The following is a 24,228-nucleotide window of genomic DNA, read 5'->3' as shown; positions in this document are numbered from 1 at the left end:
GCCATGTAGCTTTAATTCGATGCCCTGCATGTGTATTTTAATGAACGTTTGAGTTTTAACTAATACTATTAGCATTTAGCGTAGCACATTTGCATTTCCAGAGCTCTAGTTGGGACGCAAGCGTCCCGAGTAGAGGGAAGAGGTTAACTAACCTCCAAACGAGCTTCAATGCTATACAACACTCCTTCCTTGGCCTCCAACTGCTCTTAAATGCTAATAAAACCAAATGCATGCTTTTCAGCCATTCGCTGCCCGTTCGCCCACCCGGCTAGCATCACTACCCTGGACAGTTCTGACTTAGAATATGTGGACAACTACAAATACCTAGGTGTCTGGCTAGACTGTAAACTCTCCTTCCAGACTCATATTAAACATCTCCAATCCAAAATCAAATCTAGAATCGGCTTTGTATTTCGCAACAAAGCCTCATTCACTCACGCCGCCAAACTTACCCTAGTAAAACTGACTATCCTACTGATCCTCGTCTTCGGCGATGTCATCTACAAAATAGCTTCCAATACCCTACTCTGCAAACTGGATACAGTCTATCACAGTGCCATCCGTTTTGTTACCAAAGCCACCCCGACATATTCGTCGCCAGACCCACTGTCTCCAGGTCACCTAGTCTATGCTAGGTAAAGCTTATCTCAGCTCACTGGTCACAATAACAACACCCACCCATAGCACGCGCTCCAGTAGGTATTCTCACTGGTCACCCCCAATCCCCAACCGATGATATGGTGTGTTGTCCTCTAGAAATATTAGATATTTAGAACCAAATATTTTTAGACTTTTACTCGAGTAGTATTTTACTGGGTGGCTTACTTTTACTTTCTATTAAGGTATTTATACTTTTACTCAAGTATGACAATTGGGTACTTTTCCACCACTGAACATAAGAACTCTTTACTATGAAGTCACCTTATAGAGTACATCTTGACAGGGGGAAAGCCTTTTGTAAATCACACCGAAAATAGCTGAATACAGCAACAGCTCAAAAGTGATTAATGCACACACAGACACGACAACAACCTCAATAACGCAATGTATCATAAGAAGTGACTCGATGCTGGCTGTCTGAATTAGCAAATACTTCAATAAATTGTGCCGTTTGTGCGATGAATATTCATGTTTTTTATTTTATTTTATTTTGTCTTGATAGCGTTACGCCTCTTCCTCAATGCCACCTGAAGAGAACTGGTATACAAATGGCACCCTATTCCCTATATAGTGCACTACTTTCGAGAAGGGCCCGTAGGGGGAGTTTAGGTGCCATTTTGGACACAGGCTTTGTCTCACTGTTTGGCTTTGAGCTGGCGGATGTCATACAGTGTATGTAGCCTATTCATGTACAGACTGCCTTCAACATGGCCAGCGGTCACTACGAGTATCTGGTCATGCCATTTGGCCTTACCAACACGCATGCTGTGTTCCAGACTCTGGTTAATGTTGTTCCTTGACATGATGAACCGGTTCGTTTACCTCGATGACACCCTCATCTTCTCCCACTCCACCCAAGAACACGTGCTCCACGTCAAACAGGTTCTCCAATGCCTCCTGGAGAACCAGCTTAACGTAGAAGCAGAAGAAGTGCGAATTCCATCGCTCCACCATCCCCCTTCTGGGTCACATCATCGCTGCAGGAAGTGTACAGATGGATTCCGGGAAGGTGATGGTGGATTTCCCACGGCCTACGTCGTGTAGAGATGCAACCTTTCCTGGGATTCACCAACTTTTATCACCACTTTGTCCAGGGCTACAGCACCCTGGCTTCTTCCCTGTCTGCACTCACATCTTCCAAGGTTCTGTTCACGTGGTCCCCAGCTACTGACCGGGCATTCCGGGATCTCAAACACTGTTTCACCACAGCTCCGATCTTAGTTCATCCTGACCCATCCCGCAAGTTTGTGGAGGAGGCCGATGCTTCGGATGTCAGAGTGGAGGCTGTCCTGTTCCAGCGATCTGCCCTAGACCTAAAGTTACATCCATGTGCCTTCTCCCACTGCCCCAACGCTATGGAGAGGAATGATGATGTGGAGAATTGTGAGCTTCTCTCTTGAAGATGGCGTTGGAGGAGTGGAGGCAATGGCTTCATTCCTGTGTACCGACCACAAGACCCTTGAATATCTCCGCACCGCTAAGCGTCTCATATCCAGTTGAAACAGGCTGTTCACCCAGTTCAACTTCTCCCTCTCATACCGGCCGGGATCCAAGAATGTCAAGCCGGATGCGCTGTCTCGCCGCTATAGCCCCATGGCTACATGAACCTAAGACCATCCTTCCCACCTCGTGCCTGGAGACGGCACTTAGCTGTGGAATAGGGAAGCAGGTTCGTGAGGTGCATTGATCTCAGCCGAACCCCGGTGGGGGCCATGATAACCGGATGTTTGTTCCTCACCATGTTTGTTCCTCCGCATCTGAGTGGGCCCACTCCAGGCTTGCCTGCCAGCTAGGTTCCCTTCGGACCCTGGCCTTTGTGCGACAACGCTATTGGTGGCCTACCATGGTTCCTGGCGTCTCCTCGTTCGTCGCTGCATGCACGATCTGTGCACAGAATAAGACTCCTCGGCAAGCTCCGGCTGGTCTCCTTCAACTTCTCCCTGTCCCTCACCGTCCCTGGTCTCACATATCTCTGGACTTTGTTACGGGTCTCTCCCCTGTCTGATGGCAACACTGCCATCCTGATCGTAGTGGATCGGTTTTCCAAATCCACCCACTTCATTTCTCTTCCTAAGCTACCCTCTGCCAAAGAGACAGCCCAGCTCATGGTGCAGCACGTCTTCCAAATCCATGGACTGCCAGTGGACATGTTCTCCGACCGGGGTCCTCAGTTCTGGTCCTGGTCCTGGAAGCCATTCTGAACACTCATTGGGTTGTCGGCTAGCCTGTTCTCCGGGTTCCACCCCCAGTTCAATGGCCAGTCGGAGCGAGCGAATCAAGACCTGTAGACGACTGCGCTGCCTTGCCTCCGCCAACCCCACAACCTGGAGCCAGCAACTAGTGTGGGTCGAATACGCCCGCAAAACCCTTCCATGCTCTGCCAGAGGTCTATCGCCCTTTGAGTGTTCCCTGGGATATCAGCCCGCTCTTGCCTGAGCAAGAGAAAAAGGTTGACATTCCTTCGGCCCAGATGTTTGTTCGCCGCTGTCATCATACCTGGAAGAGAGTCCGTCGGCCCTTCTCAAGACCACCTCCAGGTATCGGCAACAAGCGGATCGCCACCGGACCCCGGCTCCCCGGTATCATCTCAGGCAGAAGGTATGGCTGTCCACCCGGGATCTGCCCCTCCGGGTGGAATCCCACAAACTCTCCCCCCGGTTTATCGGCAATTTCCCCATCTCCAAGATCATTAGCCCCTCTGCTGTTCATCTTCTGTTGCCCCATGCCCTCCGTAAACATCCCAATGTCCAGAATGAATCCCGTCTCACAGCCCTTTGTCTCCTGTTTCCAGGAAACCTACCAGCGTGTTTCCCCTTACTCCTGTCTGTTCCTGTTTTCTAGTTTTTCCCAGTTTGGACCTTTCTGCCTGCCCTGACCCTGCCTGCACCTTGCCACACCACACTTGATTATTGACCCCTGCCTGCTCTGACCCTGAGACTGCCTGCTGTTCTGGACCTTTTGCACCCTATATGGATTACAGACCTCTGAAAGCCCTTGACCTGTCGTTTGCCTGCCCCTGTACTAGTAATACACTTTTGTTTCTTCGACACTGTCTGCATCTGGATTTTAACTGAAATGTGATAAATAAAGCATAGGGGAGGTGTGGTAGGGTGGAGGTGATATGGTCCACGACTAGGGCTGTTCTTCATGAAGACGGAAGTGAGTGATACAGCTCTTAGCCGTGGTATATTGGCAATATACCATAAACCCCCGAGGTGCCATATTGCTATTATAAACTGGTTACAAACATAATTAGAAGCGTAAAAATGTATGTTTTGTCATACCTGTGGTATATGGTCTGATATGCCACTGCTTTCAGCCAATCAGCATTCAGGGCTCAAACCACCCAGTTTATAATAAGAGATACACTATATCTCCCTCTGCCCTCTCCCTTGTGATTTACAATCTTCTCTCCATCTCTTTTATGTGTGTGTGAAGACCCTTCATTCACTTAGACTGTGTACCAAATGGCACCATTTATTCACTACTTTTGAGCAGCCCAGTTATTAAATCTGGCCAGGATCTTTCAGAGTCATAGAGCAGAAAGCAATGAGGAAGAGATGTTTAGTTTTTAAAAGTGTCACATTGTTCTGTTGAGAATATCACTATACTGTATATCAAATACTGTATCTTGTATGCTAATGATCAAAAGAAACAATAACTTTTTATTTACTTGACACAGAGGACAAACCCACACCATTATCTCTGGGTCCTGAGAACTCTATCTACTGTGCTCATCTTATAGTGTCTCTGTCGTGAGTATTCTCCGTCCACTCATATCGTCATGGCAACTGGGACTGGGAACGTCGTGACACCATCTATCGTCCCCAGCTAATGGGGAAAATGGTTTCCGTTTGCAAAGAGTTAATTAGGGAGCCCAGTCAATTATTAATAATCGGGGAGCGGCTAATTTGGAGGGGAGATTAACGCGGTTAAATGACGCATTTAGATGGCTTCTTAACTAGCCGTTTATTAGCCTAGTTCTAACACAGTACCATAAAGCCTGAGAGGAATAGGCAGTCATTGGTGGACCGAGAGTCTGAAGGGAGGAGAGAGACAGTCTTAACTGAATGTTGTTCAGGTGTCTTAAGAGCAGATCTATGTCTGAATTTTAAAAGGCGAGTGTTGAAATACTCATTTAAAACATATACATTGTTAGAAAAAAGGTTCTCTAGAACCTAAAATTGTTATTTGGCTGTTAACCCTTTGAAGAACCCTTTTTGGTTAAAGGTACAGATGTTGAATCTTAATTTGATTACTCTTTTGTAGCTGAGAATTTTCCTGCGGAGCAGGACACAAACTTGTAGTGTATTAGAGGTTTAAAAATGGTTTTGAAGTTTCTAATTTACACGTTAAAATGTTATTTGCCCCAATGAAAAATGTATCAACCCTATTAATTAATCTGCATAATATTTCACATTTCCTGTTGCTGCAGAATAATTTTCCTGCTATAGCAAACTGGCTCAAATTAAGATCCTATATCTGTAGAACCCTTTCCACAGAGGGTTCATAATTGGTAACAGCTGAAGAATCCTTTTGGAACCTTTTTCTGTGTATACACACACACACAACGGACATGTGTGACATGCACACAGTACGACATCCTGCTGTACATTGGTTTGTTCTGCAGGAGTGTGTGTAACTGTATAAGAAGAGAAAAAACTAATCCTAAGCGGACACAAACACAAACCTTTAAGACTCCTATGGCATTCATAGTTTTCAGCCGAAGGCCGATTCAGGCAGATTCTAGGATGCCCTTATTGGGTCCTTCCAGTTGGGGCAGGAGGAACCACGCCCCAGAATCTAGGGTTTAGCTTTATGCCTGTTGTTTTATGGGGGGAAAGAGGATTTGGCATTGTCACTTAACGGAACAAGTCAGCCCTAATCCCAAGCGAGGATTATGATATAAAAATCTATCAATCCTCTTGTCCTCCGTTTCTGAATCACCAGCGCTTTCCTGACCTACATGGAAAAATCTCATCTAACAGCAATTGATGACACAAGGACAGAGCATTGTGAACCTGGGGAACCTGCCGTGCATCGGGAGAAAACAAAGCCCTGGTCTTAGCTCTGTCGCTAATGCAGAGTACAGGTACACACAAACAGCAGCACACACACACACACATACATACATACGCACATACACGCACACACACACACACAGAGGCGGCATACAGGCACCTAAAGGTGGACACACACACACACACAAAGAGACCACAAAAATAACAACTCGTCAAGTAAACCCTGAAATACATAAACACCAAAATAACCAAAAAATACATCCATGTACAGTATTCCAGACAAATTACTCCCCACAAACAGAAACAATGATTACGTTTACATACACACCAATAATGTGGATGTTAAACATATGATGACAGTAGTCCGAGTATGGCATTAGTCATGTAAACAGGGGGGGGGAAAGGCCATGTGGCAGTTTGAGCAAATTTCACATTGGCTGGTCCGTTTTTAGCCCAGTGGGCCTCTCAAACTTTTTTGTGTGCGCAAAATTATCTTTATCTGGTCTCAAGGGAAGAAAAATGGGCCAATATCAGGGCCTTGAGGAAAAATGGTCTGGTGTGTTAGAAATGCCAGGGACAATTTTTGGTCCCAGTCCACTCGTGCATGTAAACACCTTACTCTGCTTATCTTAATCAGCATACGATTATAATCAAAGTAAGCATATGCCGATTAAAACACATGGTTTTCTGGACAAACTTTCAAATGATTAGGACATGTAAACGCCTCAGCGTGTGAATTTGATCTGTGCATGCAGTATGCTTATCACGAGCAGCTTCCTTCTTTTGTGCGAGTGAAATGAGTTTGGAAAAACTAAAAGTATGCACCTAGAAATAGTTTCACATAGAATCTTTACATGTCCGAATTCAGAATCAAATAGGCTTCACAAAAACATGGTTGCTGTGGTTGATTTTCTGCATTTTTGAAGTCCCATCGAGTAGCCTGATTTCAGGTCTGTCCATGTAAACAGGGTTATTAATAATTATAATATATATTTATTTGGTGCTAGGCCCCTTTTTTCTAAATTTCCCACCTGAATGACGTGCCCAAAGTAAACTGCCTGTTGCTCAGGCCCTGAAGCCAGGATATGCATATAATTGGTAACTTTGGAAAGAAAACACTTTGAAGTTTGTAGAAATGTTAAAATAATGTAGGAGAAAATCCAAAGAAAACCAACCGGAATTTAAAATAAATTGAGAGACCATCCTCTTAGAATGGCAAGTACAAGGTCATATTGAAAATTAGCTCCCTGGATGCAATTTCTATGGCTTCCACAGCGTGTCAACAGTCTATGTTCAAGGTTTCAGGCTTGTAACTTCAAAAACAAAAATCAGTCTTAGTACAGGGACACAGTCTTGGAAATTTGTGTTTGCTAGTACCATGAAGACAGGAAGCACCTGCTAAAATTGGTTTCCAATTAAACATACTTCTTTACGTAAGAAATATTGTAGTTTGATTACATTTTAGGGAATCTGAGGAGTAATTAGAAACATATTTTGACTTGTTGAAACAACGTTTAGGGGTAGATTTTTGGATTCCTTTCTCTACAGTTGAACGAGTGGATTACTCAAATCGATGGCACCAACTAAACATACTTTTTGGGATATAAGGAAGGATTTTATCTACCAAAACGACACTACATGTTATAGCTGGAACACTTTGGATGACAAATCAGAGGAACAATCATTTAAGCTTTCAGCAGATATAAGACACTTATATTTACCTAAATGTTTAATATCCATAATTTTTATGATTATTTGTTTGAATTGTGCCCTTCCAGTTTCACCAGAAGTTGTCCTGCTAGCGGGATGCCTAGCTCTAAGGGAAATTGATATTGTAGAGCATGTAAACGTTTAAAATCAAACTGTTATATTAATCTGACTTTTCACAATAATCATACTGTTGTGTCCATGTAATCGTAGAAAAAAAAGATCATCAAGGACAACAACCACCAGAGCCACTGCCTGTTCACCCCGCTATCATCCAGAGGGCGAGGTCAGTATAGGTGGGACAAAGTGACTAAAAACAGCTTCTAGCTCAAGGCCATCAGACTGTTAAATAGCCATCACTAGCACATTAGAGACTGCTGCTCTAATTTGAAATCACTGGCCACTTTTAATAATGGAACACTAGGGAAAGGGAAAGGAGAAAGGATACCTAGTCAGTTGTACAACTGAATGCCTTCAATTGAAATGTGTCTTTGCATTTAAATATTCTTCATTCCATTCCTTTACTTTAGATTGAGTATATTGTTAGACATTACTGCACTGTTGGAGCCCCCTGTATTGCTTAAAATTGCAGGTGTAACATGGAAACCAAAATGTATTTGTTATGTTATTTCATTACCAGATCATATTTATTGTCATTATATCCAGAATAATGAAGATAAATAGTGCTGGGTGTTGCAATATTCCATCCTACACAATTGTGCACAGTAGACTCAGTGGCCAATCTGAGGTAATGAAAAAAATATTGAAAATATTAACTCATTACCTTAATGATTTCTCTGATAAATCTAATGAGAACTTGCTGTAAATCAAGCAGACAATGACAGAAGATCAACATCAATTCACTAGGGATATTAGATCCAACATGGATCAAGACAGTGTTGTAGTACATTTTTATTCAGTCTTGGACAGAGAGGATTCTTATTTCTTCCCGAGACCAGCGGAGTAAAAAACTCATAATTATCAGCTTCCATTCAGTCAGTGCATGAAAGCGCTGAAAAGAGACATTCAGAAGTCTCTCAGCCTATCACACAATGTTATGTAAATGAGTTGCTGTATGCGAGGATGCTGGGGCATGCTGAGGGAGAGATTTTGGGAATGTGATTCGTGCGGTGAGTCAGTGCTGGGGTGCACTGACTGTGTTCATCCAAATAAAATACAAGTTGATTACTTCATGACAAATCAGAGTCCTAGACTGTTTACGCTAGTTAACAAACTATGTGTGAGTTTCAATGGCCTTACAGGTTCATTACAAATTGGTGGCAGCGGTGGGATCAGCACGTCAACTAGCTAACAGCCACTTGCGAGCTTGGTTAACTCTAGCTGGTCAGCTGTGTGGGAAAATGGAGAGAGAAGTCGAACAACACAGGACAGCAATCAACAACCAGCGACCGACTGACAACCGGTGGTGGATCAGCCGGGTGCCGTGGACAGGCAGATTGACCGGCCAGTGTTCATGCCAGAAACTGTTTGGGATGGAACAATTTGAGTTAGCAGTGCAAGTGAATGGATGGTGTGTGTCAGATCGTTTGAACTTTCTCATGCTGTTGCTGACGGGCTTGTCCAGATTATAGCGCAAGCACACGTGATTTGCTGGCACAAGACCATTTTATCACACACATTGGGTGCAGTGGTCTTCGTAGGCACCTGCGCAAGGCGGTAACAAAAACGTTAGAAGAGGCAATTAGCATTGCTACAGAGCTTGATAAGATAAGGCAGCTAGAATCCCTGGAAAGAAAATACACTGCACATTACAAAGTGGACATGTGTGGTACAAGCGAGGTCACTCTGCCTCCAGTTGGAGACAGTGTCAGAGTTCCAAAAGAGATGTTTCAGTAATTGTGTGAAAGGGTTGTACAGTTGCGGACCGAGGTGCCACATCAGAGAGAGACATACCAAAGCATAAGAGTGTTTCCAGGGTGTTCTGCAGAAGCTAAGGCGGATGCCGCGGGAGGATACAGACGGGACCAGGGGAGAGGGAGGTCTAGGTTCCCCAGGAGAGACAGAGGACAACCTGTGTCGACCAGTAGCAGGGCCTGCTGGCACTGTGGTTGCGCATGAAAAAAAAAAAAATCTTACATGGAAAAAGATAGCGCATTATAAGCTTCAACTACATGCACAGCTGTCCAGCCCACAACAAGGATTACGTCAAGTGTTGTGGGTAATGAGGTTTACCTGGAGTGCAAAATTGCTGACTTCAAGTGTGAAGTCATGGTGGGCTCGGGAGCCCCGTTTTCCATGGTATACAAATAGGTAGGAAGAAATGCTACAGCACGGTTAAAGTAGCACATGGACAGTTTCTCTCAGTCCTGGGGTGCTGGTCCACAGTCATGAACATTGACGGTTTGAAACTGACCAGGGATTTTGTAGTCGCTAGCGACGCCGACCAGTGTGCTCTGATAGGAACAGACTTCCTGGTAAAATATGGGGCTGGGGAAGTGTGTAAAGTGGTGCTGATGAATGACATCTATTCCCTCTAGTACAGGGTACAGGGTACAGTAGACGATGACAAAACAGAGGGTCTTCTTGAGCCCTGTGTTGAAGTCAATGATACAGTAACTTGTTGGTAGCATGTAGCATGTGCAGCTCAGTGAAGGGGAAACTGCCAGTGCTTGTGATGAATGTTACTCCGGAATCACAGTTCCTGAGGGAGGGCATTTAACTGGGGGGTTTCTCTATCAGGGAGAAGGGTAGTGAAGACACTACCGTTGCTAGCCAACAGGATTCTAACCAGCCACCATACTCTCCCACCACAGCAAAGTGGGACGTAGAGCTGGACAGATTGCAGCCAGCTAACGGAGGTCCAAACTGAGAGCTGTAAAGGAAATGGTGGGGATGTATGTGGGAGTGTTAAGCACTGGTGATTTTGACTTGGGCTGCACAAAACTAGTCCAGCATAGGATTGACACAGTGGACAGCAGGCCTATCAAACAAGCAGAGTTTGACAAACATCCAGCAATCCATGAGCAGCAGCGAGGTGTTAGGAAGAAAGAAGGACGGCTCAATCAGGTTCTGTGTGGATTACAGAAGGTTAAATGTGAAGACTGTAAAATATTCTTATCCACTGCTCAGTGTTTTGTTTACTTTAGACTTAGCCAGTGGACACTTTTTGCTGGGGATAATTCTACTGAGAACTGATCACAGCTCACTGAGGTGGCTGAGTAACTTCAAACAACCTGAGGGACAGTTAGATGGTTAGAGTAACTGAATCAGTTTGACTATGATATTGTCCACAGGCCAGAGAGAGACTGCACGGTAACGCAGATGGTGTGTCACACCGACACACACAGACAGAGAGTGTAGACACAGCCGACTCACAGGAGGCCACAGTCAATCTGAGAGGTTTCGTAAACAAGCCTCAGGATGTCTCGATTGAGCCTGTATTTGGAGTTCAAACAAGCCAGGCAGTCCCCACAAATGCCGTTTCCTTTTGAAAGCTCAAGATAGAGACCCAGTGGTCTCCCAGTTAAAGACTTTGAAAAAAGAGGTTAGAGCAGAGCTCCCTATGGAGTTTCAATCAGAGCCAAAGTTCAGGCATTTCAAACAAGAGTGGGGGGCATTACATGTAAAGAATGGGCTGTTTTGCCTTGAGAGTCAAAACTATGAGACGGATGACACCATCTGGAGAGGGGTTGTACCAGATGAGCTCGTTCATAAGATACTTACCTTTATCCACAATGATAGAACAGGAGACCAATTAGGAGATGAAAAACTCACCAGTAAAATCAGAGCAAGATTTTATTGGCCAGGCTGGCAGAGAGCCATAAAGCAGTGGTGTCAGGGCTGTGTGGCGTGCGCTGCATGCAAGTTACAGGGTCCAGTCCTCAGAGCGCCCATGACAAGTTCTATCACAGGCCGCGCTTTTGAGAGGAGAGCTGTAGACTTAATTGGTCCGTTTACAGAGACAGGACGAGGTACCAAACATATTATGGTAGTGTCGGATTATGATACTAATAGGTCAGAGGCATAAGCCATACCCAATCAGGAAGCAGTAACAGTGGCCAAGAAACTTTGTGTTTAATTTTTGTTGAAGCTAGGTGTTCCTAGCTCTATCCATAGTGACCAAGGGCAACATTTTGAATCTACTCTTTTTAGAGAGATGTGCAATCTTTTACAAATGAACAAAACAAGAATCACTCTGTACAACCCACAATCAGGTTTAGTGGAAAGAATGAACAGAACTCTGATCAACATGCTGTCACTTTTTGTTGATGACAATCAAAGAAATTGGGATGAGATTACTGCCATATGTGATGATGGCATACAAAAGTAGTGTTCATCCTCCACAGGGTTTACATCATATCATGCTGGTCAGTACTGAAATTACTTTATCAGTTGATGTGTTTATGGAAACACAAGAATATGAAGGGAAACAGTATGTTTCTCAGTATGTGCAAAAGGTGCAAGGGTATCTAAGCACTGTAACGGAAGCTGTAAAGAGAAATCTCCTGGTGAAAGACACAGGTAAACAAAAGCAATACTTTGATCTAAATGTGACACCCCAGAGGTATGAGAAAAATAGTTGTGTGGCTTAGGGACTACCAGAGGAAAAAGGGGATGTCACCAAAACTGAGAAATAAATTCAAGGGTCCTTTCAAAACTGCAAATAAACTGTCAGAGGTGCTGCATGAAGTAATACAGTGTAATGGACCTTATTGTGCTGTGGTACACTACAACAGGCTCAAACCTTACTTTGGGGTTGTTTCAGAGCATGATGTCGTTTAAGCATTGTTGTGGACTTAGAACATCACATTTTTGTGTTTTTATATATTTTTTAAAAGAGTGATTTTGAGAGTGAAAATCTGAAGAGAAGAAAATTAATACAGGACACCTTTTCTTCACACTGGACCCACTTGTCCAGGAACCACTACACCACTGCATAGGGCCGGTTGGAAAGACACCAGTCCATTCACTCTGAAATAATAAGCCGGTAGGTCCCAATAATAATACAAAATCACAACTAAGCATTTCCCAATCTAAACGTACAACAATTACTTCCCATTGAGAAAAACAATTCACATTTATCACACAAAATAACCAAAAATGTTTCACACACAACTTACTTTCAAAGAGTTTGCCAACAACAGCATGCAAGCTGCAATAAAAAACATAGTTCCACTCACCAGATGATGATGAAACGTAACTTCTTGTTAAAAGTTATTCTTGAAAAGGGACAAGCTTACAAATTAGCAAAAACCTCATCTTCGATAACACCTGCTGCAGCCACTGCAAACAGGCCTAAAATAAAAGCTTGCTAGCTAGACCGTGCTCACTGTTGCAGTGACCTGTTGGCCTTCAATAGCTTGGCAATTACAAGTCAATGTGATTGGTTGATTCCACTCTCACTCCAAAATTCTGCCCTAATACAGTTGAATGGCAGATGCCTTCTATCAAGCTTCTGCTGCCCTAGCCAATGTCTGACTTAGCTAGCTAGATTTATCTGCCATGAGACCACCAAAGAAAAATCCTGATTGGATATTTTTTCCCTTCAGTGTTAACCTTTTCCTGTCTGTTAGCAGTTGATTTTACTCTCCAATAACACAGACCCCAAAGCAAATCAGGGGGAGAAAAATAATAGGTTTATTCAGAAGACAAATCATAGATGTTATGCTGAGAGGGAGATTCATTCTCCCCTGTCCTCAGTGATTCTCTCCACAGAACAAAGGCCCGGATGTAATTTATAACCCCCAACCCTGGCCTGTGGCTGACCAATTAGAATTCCTTGCAGTAAAGTTGGCCCAAAGGCCAGATTACAAGAATCCTGTTTCAGGCTGCATATATAGACAAATTCCTCCCATGTCTCTGGCCCATTGATCATTAATTCCCTATTACAGAAAAAACACTATTTCCATCGATTGTTAATTCCCTATTGACCTCTAGTCCTCTACGCTGTGTATTATTTTAAAATATTCTTACATTTCTAACAAAAATGTAAGAGATTAAATCAGAACGCCATTGAATATATTATTATTATTATTTTATAAATCCTTAGGCTTCTCTGAAAGCATAGAAGGCTCTCATTGTTCCCCACTGTATTTGGGTTAGTATATTTGTACTCCGCATTAATTTTTTCACCATTCTGAATGTCTAAAGAATCCAAATGTTCTTATAAAATATAAACACAGAAATACTGGACATTTTTAACTCTTATTATGGTGACGATTTGACAAAATTACAGTCATTGAATTGGACTTGCGTTTTTCTGTTCTTCGTCGCGACCTCTCGTCCCCTGAGCAGTCTTGAGTATAACAGAACTCATATGGCAGGCGAAAACCTGAGAAAATCCAACCAGGAAGTGGGACAGGTTTGTACTTTTTCAAAGCTTGGCCTACCGAATACACATTGAGATATGGATAAAGTTGCACTTCCTATGGCTTCCACTAGATGTCAACCGTCTTTAGAAACTTGAATGAGAATTCTACTATTGAGGAGGGGCTCATGAGACCTCAGTGGTCTGGCAGAGTGCCTTTGTCTCATGACGCGCGCTCCCGACAGGGTTAACTCTCGTTCCAGTGCTTTTCTTCAGACAAATGAATTCTCCGGTTGGAACATTATTGATGTTTTATGTTAAAAACATCCACAATATTGATTCCATACATCGTTTGACATGTTTCTAAAGGACTGTAAAGGAACTTTTTGAGTTTTTGTCTGGATGAAGTGCCTGTGCCTCATGAAGATGGATTACTGGGCTGAACACGCTAACAACAAGTGGCTATTTGGACATAAATGATGGAACTTTATGGAACAAATCAGTAATTTATTGTCAAACTGGGATTCCTGGGAGTGCCTTCTGATGAAGATCATCAAAGGTAAGTGAATATTTATGGTGTAGTTTCTAACTTTGTTCTTATTTAGCTCGTCTGGTAGGCTCGTGTCTCTGCTGCAGCTCTCGGCTGTGCTTCCCTTTGTAATCTGTAATAGTTTGCAAGCCCTGCCACAGCCGACAAAACGTCGGAGCCAGTGTAGTACGATTCAATCTTAGTCCTGTATTGACGCTTTGCCTGTTTGATGATTCATCTGAGGGATTTCTTATAATCTTCCGGCTTAGAGTCCCGCTCCTTGAAAATGGCAGCTCTACCCTTTATCTCAGTGAGGATGTTGCCTGTAATCCATGGCTTCTGGTTCGGGTATGTATGTAGGGAAACCCTGCCCTAGAAAGGTTTTAATGACCGTATATATTTAGGTTTTATTAAGTATCAAGGTAGGGTGACTCTTTCAGTTACAAGCATTCCATTTTGCAATCCCATACATTTTGAGGGAATTTGTGTCGATTTGTGCTGCTTTCAAGTAGATGTTCTGTATAGTTGGGAGCAAGGTCCCAGTGATGTACTGGGGCGTCTTCACCACCCGCTGGTCGTGAACGGAGCAATTCCAGTACGAGGCCATGATGCAACCAGTCAGGATGCTCTCGATGGTGCAGCAGTAGTATTTGGAGAGGACCTGGGGTGGCATGCCACATTTCTTCAGCCGCCTTAGAAAGTAGAGATGCTGTTGCACCCTCTTGACAAGAGTGGTTGGTCCATGTCAAGTCTTCGGTGATTACGTTGGACATTGAGGAGGCATCATCCTCTATCATACTGATCAACCAATAGATTACCCTTGATTGAGGGAAAGAAACTACAAAACCTAAAACAGCAGAGAATCCGCCCTTACTCTTACACACCACTGGGTCCCAATGCATCCTGTCAGCTGGAGTCTCAGGCGCTAAACCCAGCCTGAGTGTGGTGTAATTGTTCCTCTCCTTCCTCCCTTACTCTCCACCACCTGAGTCAAAATGGTATTATGTAGTTCCTCAGGTTGCCGAGGTTTATATTTTTGGGACTATTGCATTGGCTCCCATTGCACCAGTTAAGCTAAATTAATTGGTAAGACTCTTTTTCTTCCCAGAAATCTGTTTTCTTTTTAACTATTTTTGTTCCACTCTTCCTCATTAGTTTCATGCCATGTTTGCTTAATGTCTCACTCGATCCTGCTCTTCCATTCTCATGTTTCTTACTCACCTGGCCTCAACTGTTTCATTCACTCTGGCTTCACCCTTTCTTTTTCTCTCGCTCTTCTTCTCTTTCTCTCAACCCTAAACCTATGCATCTCCCCCATCTTTCACATTTCAGAGACATACCTGAGGGTTGAGTAGAATACTTGTGTTGTATTAGCTTGTGGAGATAAACAACTTCCATTCAACATGATTCCAACCTACAACCGTCATTCAATACAATTCCAACCTACCTTGACTTTAGTGCTATCAGAGATGCCATGGCAGTCACCAGAGTACTTGGCTCTTTTAAGCTTGTATATTTTTGTATTTATTAGGAACCCCAATTAGCTGCTGCCTAGGCAGTGGCTATTCTTCCTGGGGACCAAAAAGGATACAACATAGCAAATAAAATACATAATATACATTTACATTTAGCCATTCAGCAGATGCTTCCATCCAGAGTAACCCATAGCTAGTGCATAGCACACTGCTAGCTTGAATTACCTGGGGTGGCAGTAAGTTCCATTTAGTCATGGCTCTATTTAACACGGTGTGTTTCCCAGCCTCTGTTCTGGACCTGGGGACTGTAAAGAGACCTCTGGTTGCATGACTTGTGAGATACCGATGAGTGTCCAAACTGTGTAGAAAGCCACAACTTCCATTCAATGGGATTCCAAACAACCTAATTCCAACCTAACCTTGATTTTTTTTTAACCTTTATTTAACCAGGCAAGTCAGTTCTGTTCAGGGGCAGAACGACAGACCTTGTCAGCTAGGGAGTTTGAACTTGCAACCTTCCGGTTACTAGTCCAACGCTCTAACCACTAGGCTACCCTGCCGCCCCAGTGATTTAGGAGATGACATGGCAGACACCAGAATAGTTGGCTTCCCTAAGCTTATGGAGAGAGCCACGACCTTCACTCAACTTGATTACAACCTAACATTGACTTTAGTGAGTGCTATCAGAGATGCCATTGGCAGACAGCATCAAAAATGCTGATGTGACTTCAGTTCTCCCTGCCAAGGCTTATGAATAATAAGTCTTTGGCATATAAAACAGGTCATCATTGATCTATTGTAAAAGTCAGCGACGTACAGGTGACCTTGTGACCTTCTTATAACCATTGCCATTAGAAGTGCCAGGGTCACGTGAATAAAAAGCAGGCTCCTTAGTGACGTGGAGAATAATACAGAGCTGATGTAATTATGATAATCCTTCCTTAAGTGGCGTACATTTTCTTTGTGCTGCCTTTGACCTTCAGAAGGAAGACGTGCCTGAGGCAAAGCCATTGAGTGGAATACAGGAAGTGTTTGACAGTGAATACAAAAGGAACGTGTACAATGAATGAGGGCAAATGTCGTTCGCAACCTCGAGTGTACTAACCTTTGTGTAAATTCACAAGTCAAAATAACTTGAATGAATGGAACAAGGATTATTTTACAGGTGCATATAAACAGTGCCTTCAGAAAGTATTCAAACCCCTTGACTGATTCCACATTTTATTGTGTTACAATATATTATATATGCTTGGGGTCATTCTTCATTTGGAAGACCCATTTGCGACCAAGCTTTAACTTCCTGACTGATGCCTTGGGATGTTGCTTAAATATATCCACATAATGTTCCTTCCTCATGATGCCATTTATTTTGAGAAGTGCACCAGTCACTCCTGCAGCAAAGCACCCCCACAACATGATGCTGCCACCCCCCTGCCACCCCACCTGATGGTGTTCTTCGGGTTGCAAGCCTCCCCCTTTATCCTCCAAACATAACAATGGTCCTTATGTCCAAACAGTTCTATTTTTGTTTCATCAGACCAGAGAACATTTCTCCAAAAAGTACAATCTTTGTCCCCATGTGCAGTTGCAAACCGTAGTATTGCTTTTTTATGGTGGTTTTGGGGCAGTGGCTTCTTCCTTGCTGAGCGGCCTTTCAGGTTATGTCGATATTGGACTCATTTTACTATATTATATATATATTAAATAAATAAAAAAATCTCACCCATCCACACATAATAACCCATAATGAAAGTGAAAACATGTTTTTAGGAATCTTTGGGAATGTATTGAAAATTTAATTCAGAAATGTCATTTACATAAGTATTCACACCCCTGTCAGTACTTTGTAGAAGTTCCTTCGGCGGGGTTTACAGCTCTGAGTCGAAGAGCGTTGCACACCTGGATTGTAAAAAATATATATTTGCCCATTACTGTTAAAAAAATTGTTCAATCTCTGTCAAGTTGATTGTTGATCACTGCTAAACAGCCATTTTCAAGTTTTGCCATAGATTTTCAAGCCACCCAGGAACATTAAATGACAGCGTACATTTGACCTTGTGTTCTAGGTTTTAGTCCTGCTGAAAGGTGGAATTTGTCCCCCAGTGTCTGTTGGAAAGTAGACTGAACCAAGTTCCTCTGTGCCTATAGCTTTATTCTGTTTATTTTTATCCAAAAACACTCCCTAGTCCTTGCCGATGACAAGCATACAGTGGGGCAAAAAAAGTATTTAGTCAGCCACAAATTGTGCAAGTTCTCCCACTTAAAAAGATGAGAGAGGCCTGTAATTTTCATCATAGGTACTCTTCAACTATGACAGACAAAATGAGAGAAAAAAAATCCAGAAAATCACATTGTAGGATTATTAATGAATTTATTTGCAAATTATGGTGGAAAATAAGTATTTGGTCAATAACAAACAAGCAAGATTTCTGGCTCTCACAGACCTGTAACTTCTTCTTTAAGAGGCTCCCCTGTCCTGCACTAGTTACCTGTATTAATGGCACCTGTTTGAACGTGTTATCAGTATAAAAGACACCTGTCCACAACCTCAAACAGTCACACTCCAAACTCCACTATGGCCAAGACCAAAGAGCTGTCAAAGGACACCAGAAACAAAATTGTAGACCTGCACCAGGCTGGGAAGACTGAATCTGCAATAGGTAAGCAGCTTGGTTTGAAGAAATCAACTGTGGGAGCAATTATTAGGACATGGAAGACATACAAGACCAATGATAATCTCCCTCGATCTGGGGCTCCACACAAGATCTCACCCCTAGTGAATGACCTGCAGAGAGCTGGGACCAAAGTAACAAAGCCTACCATCAGTAACACACTACGCCGTCAGGGACTCAAATCCTGCAGTGCCAGACGTGTCCCCCTGCTTAAGCCAGTACATGTCCAGGCCCGTCTGAAGTTTACTAGAGAGCATTTGGATGATCCAGAAGAAGATTGGGAGGATGTCAAATGGTCAGATGAAACCAAAATATAACTTTTTGGTAAAAACTCAACTCGTTGTGTTTGGAGGACAAAGAATGCTGAGTTTCATCCAAAGAACACCATACCTACTGTGAAGCATGGGGGTGGAAACATCATGCTTTGGGGCTGTTTTTCTGCAAAGGGACCAGGACGACTGATCCGTGTAAAGGAAATAATGAATGGGACCATGTATCAGCAAGGGCATTGAAGATGAAACGTGACTGGGTCTTTCAGCATGACAATGATTCCAAACACACCGCCCGGGCAACGAAGGAGTGGCTTTGTAAGAAGCATTTCAGGATCCTGGAGTGGCCTAGCCAGTCTCCAGATCTCAACCCCATAGAAAATCTTTGGAGGGAGTTGAAAGTCTGTGTTGCCCAGCAACAGCCCCAAAACATCACTGCTCTAGAAGCGATCTGCATGGAGGAATGGGCCAAAATATTGAGATAAACTTTTGTTATTGACCAAATACTTATTTTCCACCATCATTTGCAAATAAATTAATTAAAAATGAAAAAAATGTGATTTTCTGGATTTTTTTTCTCATATTGTCTCATAGTTGAAGTGTACCTATGATGAAAATTGCAGGCCTCTCTCATCTTTTTAAGTGGGAGAACTTGCACAATTGGTGGCTGACTAAATACTTTTTTGCCCCACTGTACCTATAACATAATGCAGCCACCACCATACTTGAAAATATTAAGAGTGGTACTCAGTGACATGTTGTGTTGGATTTGCCCCAAACCTAACAATTTGTATTTAGGACAACAAGTTCATTTCTTTGCCACATGTTTTTTCGCAGTATTACTTACAGTACCAGTCAAACGTTTGGACACACCTACTCATTCAAGGGTCTTCCTTTATTTTTACAATTTTCAACATTGTAGAATAATAGTGAAAACATCCAAACTAACACATATGGAATCATGTACTAACAAAAATAATAGTTAAACAAATCAAAATATATTTTATATTTGAGATTCTTCAAAGTAGCCACCCTTTGCCTTGACAGCTTTGCACACTCCTAGCATTCTCTCAACCAGCGTCATGAGGAATGTTTTTCAAAACAGTCTTGAAGGAGTTCCCACATATGCTGAGTACTTGCTGGCTGCTTTACTTTCCTTCACTCTGCGGTCCAACTCATCCCAAACCATCTCAATTGGGTTGAGGTCGGGTGATTGTGGAGGCCAGATCATCTGATGTAGCATTCCATCACTCTCCTTCTTGGTCAAATAGCCCTTACACAGCCTCGATGTGTGTTGGGTCATTGTCCTGTTGAAAAACAAATGATAGTCCTGCTAAGAGCAAACCAGATGGATGGCGTATCGCTGCAGAAGACTGTGATAGCCATGCTGGTTAAGCGCGTCTTGAATTCTAAATAAATCACTGACAGTGTCACCAGCAAAGCACTCATACACCTCCTCCTCTATGTTTCACGGTGGGAACCACACATGCAGAGATCATCCATTAACCTACTCTACGTCTCACAAAGGCAAGTCGGTTAGAACCAAAAATCTCAAATTTGGACCCATCAGTCCAAAGACAGATTTGCACTGGTCTAATGTCCATTGGCCCAAGCAAGTCTCTTTTTCTTATTGGTGTCCTTTAAAAGTGGTTTCTTTGCAGCAATTCAACCATGTAAGCCTGATTCACGCAGTCTCCTCTGAACAGTTAATGTTGAGATATGTCTGTTCCTTGAATTCTGTGAAGAATTTATTTGGGCTGCAATCTGAGGTAACTCTGGGTCTTCCTTTTCCTGTCATTTCTCTTTGCTTATTTGAGCTCTTCTTGCCATAATATGGACTTGGCTGTTTACCAAATAGGACTATCTTCTGTATCCCACCCCTACCTTTTCACAACACAATTGATTGGCTAAAACGCATTAAGAAGGAAAGAAATTCCACAAAAACTTTTAACATGCATTCCAGTTGACTACCTCATGAAGCTGGTTGAGAGAATGACAAGAGTGTGCAAAGCTGTCATCAAGGCAAAGGATGGCTACTTTGAAGAATCTTAAATATATTTTGATTTGGTTAACATGTTTTTGGTTACTACATAATTCCATATGTGTAATTTCATAGTTTTTATCTCTTCACTATTATTCTAAAATAGTATAAAAATTAACAAAAACCCTGCAATGAGTAGGTCTGTCCAAACTTACGACTGGTACTGTAAGTGCTGTGTTGCAGACAGGATGCATGCTTTGGAATATTTTAATTATGTACAGGCTTTGTTCTTCTTTCTCTTCCATTTAGGCTTGTTCTCATAACGCAATCATTAAACTCAAACTGTTTTAAAATCACCATTGGCCTCACAGAAATCCCTGAGCAGTTTCTATCCTCTCTGGCAACTAAGTTAGGAAAGATGCCTGTATCTTTGTAGTGACTGGCTTTATTCATACACAATCCAAAGCGTAATTAATAACTTCACCATGAAGTAATATTCAGAGTCTGCTTTTTACATTTTTACACATCTACCAAATCTGTGTCCTTCTTTGCGAGGCATTGACAACATCCCTGGTCTTTGTGGTTGAATCTGTGGTTGAAATTCACTATTTGATTGAAGGACCTTACAGATAATTGTATGTGTGAGGTACAGAGATTGGGTAATCATTCAACCACTAGTATTGAACAACAGAATGAGAATGAACTTATTTAGGCTTGTCATTACAAAGGGTTTCAATGCTTATTGACATATTTGTTTTATTTCAAACATTTTCTTCAAACAAAATTCCACTTTGACATCATGGGGTATTGTGCATAGATCTGTGACACGCAATCTCAATGCAATCCATTTTAAATTCAGGCTGTAACAAAAAAAGAAGGAAAAAGTAAAGGGGTGTGAATACTTTCTGAAGGCACTGTATAGTAGTATAAAACAAGGTACAAAATAAAAAGGTACATCTAACTTGAAGGGTTTTGCTTATTTTATTCAAGTGCTCTCATTGGTTGCTTTGTGCCGACCTGCATCAGAGCTTGGAAGATGAAATATGGGCCATTTGTATTCCTTGTTTCAATTGCATGTCCAACAGCAAATAAGTAAAATAAAAAGCCAAAAAACAAAACAAAAAAATATGTGATTGATTCCTCTTGTCCCTCTGCATCTTTATCCGGCTTTATGCCTCTCTCTTAAAACCAGATCCAAATTCCAATTTGTGTTGTTGTTCTTTTGCTTTCGCCTTGGCTGTGGACTAAGGGAAGCGAGTTTGTTTTTGTCTGTTTTTCAGAGTGGGTATCCTCAAGGGTACAGAAGTATTGAGTCCTGTGTGTCCTACTCTCCTTTCACAATTCTCCTCAGTCAGAGAGAGCGCGCAAGCTTGCCACACAGCCTCTTATGGGATGGGGGGGGGAATCTGTGCATTTTACTTCAGTGAATCCCACACGTAAAGAACAATGTGTTCGCAGTTTGAAGCTGTATACATTTTCAGCCCACTAATTTGACAAAGGGTTCACAGCCCCCCCAAAACAAGGGTTCTCAGCCAAAGTAAGACGGCGAGAATACCACAAAACCAACATTGTCTGTTAATGGAGAGCTCATCTCTCTGGTACTTTCCCCTTTATTAGGTGTTACAAAATGTTTTCTGGCTGCGTCGCCTGCTTTTTTTGTTACCACTAATGACCGGAATAAACGTTGATTTCCAAACATTTAGCCTCGTGACTGGTGCTAACCTCATCCACCCCATATTTTTTCTTCTGAATTGACTCTTAATTATGCAAATGAGCATCCTTTGAACCCTTTAATTTAACTGTCCGGTACTTCAAACCCCAACATTAGCTGTATTATCTTATCATCAATCATGGCCTTTCAATTCTTGTAAAGAAAGAAAAATATAGGCTGCATTAAAACAGACGAATAGGTCAGCTCTTGGAAGGGGAGGTTCGTCTGATGACATTTGAAATGCGGCAAAAACAGAAAAGAAAGGGAATGAAAAAGAAGATAGGATTCTGGCTCTCGTTTGCCGAGCAAGCGGCCTTCGGAGGGAGGCTGCAGTCTAACTGACAGCGTTGTCAACGGCAACGTCTTTGCCGGTGGTAACATGACATCGCCGTGGAGACGGGCCGGAGTGAAGAGAGATAAAAGAGTTCTATGACAGGTGAATTAGAAGTGAGGGCCAGAGATGTGTCTCCCAGCAAGGGAATAACAAGACGGATAGACAGTGTAACACACAGAGGAGAGGAGCAAGGGAGTGAGAGATGTATGTCAACGAGGAGGAGAGAAAATAAAGAGAGAGACAGTGAGGGGTATGGACATTGAGGGAAAAGGAAGGGGAGACGGAGTGAGTTGAGAGTAGGAGAAGAGATGGAGTGCAATCGTCAAAGAGAGGCAGTTGGAGAGAACTGGAGAGGGTGAGCGAGAGATGAGATATCAGGAGGGGGAAAGTGGGAGAGAGGGAGGATGAGATGGAGTGTCTGAATATGAACTGCATTGTTGGTTAATTAAGGGCTTGTAAGTAAGCATTTCATGGTAAGGTCTACACCTGTTGAATTCGGTGCATGTGACAAATACAATTGTATTTGATTTGAAAGAGAGGAAGGGGGAAAAGCAGAGCATGGTTCAGTGAGACAGAGCAAGACGAGGAATAGGAGAGCGAGGGATGGATTCACACAGAAAAAGGGAGATTAAAGGAGAGAGAGGTGTTGTCTGGGGTGGTCTAGTGGTAAACACCACCCCCTTCAACACATACAGTACCAGACAAAAGTTTTAGAACACCTACTCATTCAAGGGTTTTTCTTTATTTGTACTATTTTCTACTTTGTAGAATAATAATGAAGACATCAAAACCATGAAATAACACATACATATGGAATCATGTAGTAACCAAAAAAGTGTTTATTTCATATTTAATATTCTTCAAAGTAGAAACCCTTTGCTTTCATGAGGAATGTTTTTCCAACCATCTTGAAGGAGTTCACACATATGCTGAGCACTTGTTGGCTGCTTTTCCTTCACTCTGTGGTCCAACTCATCCCAAACCATCTCAATTGGGTTGAGGTTGGGTGATTGTGTAGGCCAGGTCATCTGGTGCAACACTCCATCACTCTCCTTCTTGGCCAAATAGCCCTTACACAGCTTGGAGGTGTGTTGGGTCATTGTCCTGTTGAAAAACAAATGACACTGGGACTAAGCGCAAACCAGATGGGATGGTATATTGCTGCAGAATTCTGTGGTAGCCATGCTGGTTATGTGAGTCTTGAATTCTAAATAAATCACTGACAGTGTCACCAGCAAAGCAACTCCACACCATCACACCTCCTCCTCCATGCTTCACGGTGGGAACCACATGTGGAGATCATCCGTTTAGCTACTCTACGTCTCACAAAGACATGGAGGTTGGAACCAAACATCTCAAATTTGGACTCAAATTCAGACCAAAGAGAGATTTCCACCAGTCTAATGTCCATTACTCGTGTTTCTTGTCCCAATCACATCTCTTCTTCTTATGGGTGTCCTTTAGTAGTGTTTTCTTTGCAGCAATTTGACCATGAAAGCCTGATTCACACAGTCCTCTGAACAGTTGATGTTGAGATGTGTCTGTTAATTGAAGTCTGTGAAGCATTTATTTGGACTGCAATTTCTGAGACTGGTAACTCT

At 42.6% G+C, this 24,228-nt stretch overlaps 1 protein-coding gene across 1 annotated transcript in view; it reads right to left on the bottom strand.

Moving 5' to 3' along the window:
- Positions 1–24,228, bottom strand: part of LOC115102815 (MAM domain-containing glycosylphosphatidylinositol anchor protein 1-like) — a 397,798-nt gene that overhangs the window by 142,856 nt on the left and 230,714 nt on the right. The gene's annotated exons all lie outside the window — the stretch shown is intronic.

The sequence above is a fragment of the Oncorhynchus nerka genome, linkage group LG28 (assembly GCF_034236695.1).
Source record: "Oncorhynchus nerka isolate Pitt River linkage group LG28, Oner_Uvic_2.0, whole genome shotgun sequence".
Classification (NCBI taxonomy): domain Eukaryota; kingdom Metazoa; phylum Chordata; class Actinopteri; order Salmoniformes; family Salmonidae; genus Oncorhynchus; species Oncorhynchus nerka.
Note: the sequence above shows the minus strand (reverse complement) of the source record. Positions and strands in the feature narration are given on the sequence as shown.